General features: G+C 39.1%; 1 non-coding gene across 1 annotated transcript; it reads right to left on the bottom strand.

Moving 5' to 3' along the window:
- Positions 1 to 2,506: 2,506 nt before the first annotated feature.
- On the bottom strand, positions 2,507 to 2,612 carry LOC140870181 (small nucleolar RNA R71). The gene has a single exon (XR_012147154.1). It is a non-coding gene; the product is annotated as a small nucleolar RNA R71 (small nucleolar RNA).
- Positions 2,613 to 6,117: the final 3,505 nt, after the last annotated feature.

Here is a 6,117-nt window from a genome sequence, read left to right as displayed (position 1 = left end):
TGAGATATAACTGTTTTCGTTATCGACTGGTGAAAGGGGCTCCGATTTGTAGCAATTGAGATATCTCGTGTCCTAACCTTTGATTATCATATGGGTCCTCGTCGAGTTATTAACAGAAATCCACCGCCAGTTACTCCTCCCAATGAGCAAGCTAGTACAGAAGTCGATCAGTTGGATGCCACAGCGATGCCTATGGAAACCTTGCTAAAGAGGTTTCAGTCGTTTAAACCTCCTTTGTTGCTGGGTACAGAAAATCTTGTTGATTGCGAAAGCTGGTTGGACGACATTGATCAGTTGTTCAATTCCCTTGATTATTCTGAAGACCGCCGAACTAGGTTAGTCATTCATCAGCTTCGTGGTGTTGCAAAGAACTGGTGGATCACGACTAAGAGATCCATAGAGAATCGAGGTACAGTTGTTAATTGGACTCTTTTAAAAGCTGAATTTTATAAGCGGTTTTCCCTATTTCGTACCGAAAGGATAAGGGAGCTGATAAGTGCCTTTTGTGCGCGTAATTTGTGTTGATATTATTGGATAATTGCTTGGTTTCGAGCTGTATTATGTGGAAGTTGTTGTTGTTTTTGTTGGATGTCAGGAATTACAGGACATAATGAATGTATGATAGAAGAAATCATAGAAGTCAAGAAAAGAGCAAAGCAAGCGAAGATGGTTCGTAGTTTGAAGAAACCTGGACAGACGACTATGCGTGCCCGCGCGTCAACTGAAGTGAAACTCAACAATTTTTCCACAGGAAGCTATGCGCGCCCGCTCTTGGTGTGGTGCGCCCGCGCATGAAGTCGAGTTACTAAGTGTCTGAGACAGTGTACTATGCGCGCCCGCGCGTCGTAGTCTGTATGACGAAGTGTTGTGTTTAATTTTGGGAATTTTTGGATACTTTGGAAGGTGTTTGGACGAATCTTAAGGGCGTATTTAAGGGTTTTTCAGACCTAATGAGAGAGAGGAAGCAGCCACTACACAAAAATAATCTTGAGAGAAAATTCGTTAAAGTTTCGATCGAGATTTGGAGTTGCTTGGAACGAAGACGAAGACTTTTCAACCGGACACGGAAGAAAGACTTCGGATTTGTTATCTTTACTTTATTTATTTCTTTTGAGATTGAATTATGTTTGAATTTCTGAACATGATTTATGTTGCTATGAATTTTATTATGAACTAAACTTTTTAAGTCTAGAGGTCGATGTAGCCTGGTCAAGACATATTTATGAATTGTTGATTTTAATGAATTGAGTTCTTCTAAATTAATTGTGATTCTAGGTTTGATAGTCTTTTCAATTTACTGGCCATAAATTGATTTGTCATATTTATTCAGAATCCGGCACTCGGGAGAGGGGATTTAGAATAGGATCAATAGAATTCACACTTTTAATAGTTTATATGACTCGGGAGAGCTTATAACTTTAATAGAATCTAAAAAGAACATTGTTTCACACATATCATTACAAGTAGATTTTTTATAGGGATATTGAAATCGATCTGTAATTGATACATTCTATTTGGCACTCGGGAGAGGGAAATAGTATAATCTATGTGTTCTTGGTTATTAATTTAAATGAATTCATGAAAATAGATTGATTGAGATTGAATATTGTTGAGACCAGGTGAAATCAAACCTCTAGACTATTTTTTCTCTGATTGATAATCTCTAAAGGATTGTGTTTGTGCGCGCTTTTCAATTTTCTCTATTTATTTAATTTGTCATTACCCCTCTAAAGTTTAATTTTCTAAATAAAATTAAGACTATTTTAATTGCAAGTATTGAATATTTTCAAATTATTCCCTGTGGGATCAACACTCTCTCTTTCACTTTACTAAAACTTGACACTCGTACGCTTGCGAGTAATTTTTCACAACAAGTTTTTGGCGTCGTTGCCGGGGAATAATTTTGATTAATTTTTAGTCTTGTTACCAATTAGTCGAAGTTTTAATTTAGAGCTTTTCGTTATTTTAATTTAATTACTAATAATTTGTTATTGTTCTTAATTTCAGTTTATGCGAAGATCTCTAAGTGCGAATTCTTTGCTCTTTGATCCAGAGATTGAACGAACTGCACGAGCTTTGAGAAGAGCTAGGAGAGAAGAACAACTTAACATGGCTGAAGAAAATGTTAATGAATTGCCCTTGGTGCCAATTAGAGATCATTTCAGGCCGACGATCCAGGCTCACTATTCTGGAATCGCTCGAGGGACAATAAATGCCAACAACTTTGAGTTGAAGCCGGCATTAATTAACATGGTTCAGCAGAACCAATTCAATGGAACTGCCACTGCTGATCCTCATTTACACTTGCGCACTTTTTTAGAGATTACTGATACTGTTAAAATAAAAGGTGTTTCTGAGGATACAATACGCTTACGTTTGTTTCCTTTTTCTCTCAGGGACAAGGCACGGAGTTGGCTGCAGGCATTGCCGCTAGGACGCATAACAACTTGGGAAGGCATGGCTGTGAAATTCTTAGAGAAATTCTTTCCACCATCCAAAGAAACCCAGCTGAAGATTGAGATCAGTACCTTTCAACAGCATGATTCAGAACAGCTATATGAGGCATGGGAAAGGTACAAAGATTTGTTAAGGCTTTGTCCTAATCATAATATTGCAGATTGGGAAGAAATAGAGTTTTTCTACAATGGATTAAATACGCATACAAGAATGTCGGTGGACTCTGCTGCTGGAGGTACCATATTTGACAAGGACCCCGTTCAGGCTTATGATATGCTGGAACAGATGACTATAAATAGTTATCAATGGCCATCTGAACGTACGGGAGTCAAGAAGGGAGTGTACAGTGTGGATCCTCTTACATCCATTACTGCACAGTTATCTGCGTTGAGTACACAAGTTTCTTCTCTGAACAAGGTGAATATCGCAGAACCTACAGGTGTATCAGTTGCCATGGAAGAATCTCATCCACCTGAGGAAGCTCAATATATCAATACCAGAGGCTATGGAAATTATCGAGCTAACCCTCCTCCTAGTACTTATCATCCTGGTTTACGTAACCATGAAAACTTTTCTTATGCCAACAACAAGAATGTGTTGAAACCCCCTCCGGGATTCAACACAAATCAAGGGGAAGGTAAAGCGTCGTTGGAAGATGTGGTGTCTACATTTGTTACTGAATCTAACAAGAGAATGTCGAGGACTGAAACTCGAATGGACAGCATGGAGACACACATGTGCAGTTTTGGAGCTATGATGAAATCCATGGAGACACAGATTGGACAGCTTGCACATGCTTTGAAGGATCAAAACAGAGGGCAGTTTCCCAGCAATACTGAAGTGAATCCAAAAGAACAATGCAAAGCAGTTGAGTTAAGAAGTGGGAAGAAGTTAGAAGCTGAAGAGAAGCGCAGATAAAAACAAGTAGAAGAACCAGTGGCTGAATAAATTGTGGTTGAAAAGCCCAAGAAGGAATGTGAATCTAAACCGATGTACAAGCCACAACTTCCATACCCACAGTGGTTTAAGAAGAAGGCACTTGATGAGCTATTTTCCAAGTTTCTAGATCTCTTTAAGAAGATACACATCAATATTCCATTTTCAGATGCCTTGGAACAAATGTCTAACTATGCAAAGTTCATCAAAAATGTAATGTCCAAGAAGAGAAGTTTGCAAGACAATGAAGTGGTGAATTTGACAGAAGAGTGTAGTGCAATCCTGCAGAAAAAATTGCCACAAAAGCTTAAGGATCCAGGGAGTTTTACTATCCCTTGTTTTATTGGTGGTTCTAAAGTTAATCGAGCGTTATGTGATTTAGGAGCAAGTATTAATTTGATGCCTTTTTCTGTCTACAGGACTTTAGAGCTTGGAGAAGTCAGGGCAACCACCATCACTTTACAGTTGGCTGATCGGAGTCTCACATATCCTCGAAGTATTGTGGAGGATGTTTTGGTGAAGGTCGACAAGTTCATCTTTCCCGCAGATTTCGTAATTTTAGACATGGATGAAGATGAAGAAACTCCTTTGATCTTTGGACGACCCTTTCTAGCTACTGCACATGCACTGATCGATGTCCATAAAGGAGAGCTCACACTTCGCGTTGGTGGTGAAGCTGTGATTTTCAACATTTATCATACCATGAGGGGGCCAAGCGAGGTGAGTACATGTAAGAGCGTTGAAATTGTTAATTCTCATCATTCCTTTTCATGTGCAGGAAGTACTGACCCACTAGAAAGGTGTTTGGTGGCGGACGAGGTGGTTGATAAGGAAGAAGATTGGGAGTTACATGAACAAAAAAAATTCCTAGACAGCGCTCCGAAAAAAAAAATGGTGAGTTCTAAGGAATCTGAAGCATTGGAAAATAGTGCACCTGAGGTATCTCCTGAAACTCATGATCTGAAAGCATTGCCTGCGCACCTATGTTATGAATTCCTTGGTGAAAATTCTACTTGTCCTGTTATTATATCTGCTCATTTGTCTGCTGTAGAAAAAGATAAATTGTTGCGAGTTCTGAGAAAATTTAAAACTGCTTTAGGGTGGTCAATTTCTGACATTAAGGGTATTAGTCCAACAATTTGCATGCATAAAATTTTGATGGAAAATTCTTATACTCCTTATGTTGATCATCAGAGGCGGTTGAATCCTGCCATGAAAGAGGCAGTTAAGAAAGAAGTTTTAAAGTTGTTGAATGCGGGAGTGATTTATGCTATTTCTGATAGTAGTTGGGTATCTCCGGTTCAAGTGGTGCCTAAGAAGGGTGGGATTACTGTAGTTAAAAGCGAAAATAATGAGTTAATCTCCACACGTACAGTAACTGGCTGGCGAGTTTGTATAGACTATAGGAAGTTGAACAAAGCTACTCGTAAGGATCATTTTCCACTTCCTTTCATTGATCAAATGCTTGATAGACTTTCTGTTTATTGCTATTACTGCTTCTTAGATGGTTATTCAGGTTATAATCAAATTGCTATAACACCAGAGGATCAGGAGAAGACTACTTTTACGTGTCCCTATGGAACGTTTGCTTTTAGGAGGATGCCTTTTGGATTGTGTAATGCACCTGCAACTTTTCAGCGGTGTATGATGGCGATTTTTGCAGATATGGTGGAGGACGTGATGGAAGTTTCTATGGATGACTTTTCCGTATTTGGTACCTCTTTTGATCATTGCTTTCATAATTTGTCTCCTGTTTTGCAGAGGTGTCAGGAAAAGAATTTAGTGCTAAATTGGGAAAAATGCCACTTTATGATTCAAGAGGGCATTGTCCTTGGACATAAAGTGTCATCCAATGGATTAGAGGTGGATCGAGCTAATGTGGTGGCAATTGAGAAGCTTCCACCTCCGAAGAACATAAAGGACATCAGAAGTTTTTTAGGCCATGCAGGGTTTTATCGGCGTTTCATCAAGGATTTTTCTAAAATCACAAAACCCCTGTGTAATTTACTTGAAAAAGATTCTACATTCATTTTTGATGATGATTGTTTGCAGGCCTTTGAAAAGATGAAGACGGCGTTGACCACAGCACCCATCATGATTGCACCGGATTGGAAGGAGCCCTTTGAGCTTATGTGTGATGCTAGTGACTATGCAGTGGGCGCTGTATTAGGCCAGAGGAGAGATAAGATTTTCAGAGCCATATATTATGCCAGCCGCACCATGGATGCCGCCCAGCAAAACTACACTACTACAAAAAAAGAGATGCTTGCAGTAGTTTTTGCTTTTGATAAATTCCATCCATATTTAATTGGTACTAAAGTAGTTGTTTATACTGACCATGCAGCGATTCGCTACTTATTTGCCAAAAAGGACGCTAAGCCACACTTGATAAGGTGGATCCTACTGTTACAAGAGTTTGACTTTGAAATCAAGGATAAGAAGGGAAGTGAAAATCAAGTTGCAGATCACTTATCGAGATTGAAGTTAGAGAACGTGAAGGATGAGGAAAGCATAAAGGAACTGTTTCCGGATGAACAGATCTTTGAGGTAAGTTCCTATACCCCTTGGTTTGCTGATATAGCGAATTTTTTGTCTTGTGGTGCTATGCCTCCAGAGTTGAATCGACATCAAAAGAAGAAGTTTTTCCATGACGTTAAGTTCTACTTATGGGATGATCCCTATGTTTTCAAACGTTGTGCTGATCAAGTGATTAGACGATGTGTG

The sequence above is a fragment of the Henckelia pumila genome, chromosome 4 (genome assembly GCF_033568475.1).
Source record: "Henckelia pumila isolate YLH828 chromosome 4, ASM3356847v2, whole genome shotgun sequence".
Classification (NCBI taxonomy): Eukaryota; Viridiplantae; Streptophyta; class Magnoliopsida; order Lamiales; family Gesneriaceae; genus Henckelia; species Henckelia pumila.
Note: the sequence above shows the minus strand (reverse complement) of the source record. Positions and strands in the feature narration are given on the sequence as shown.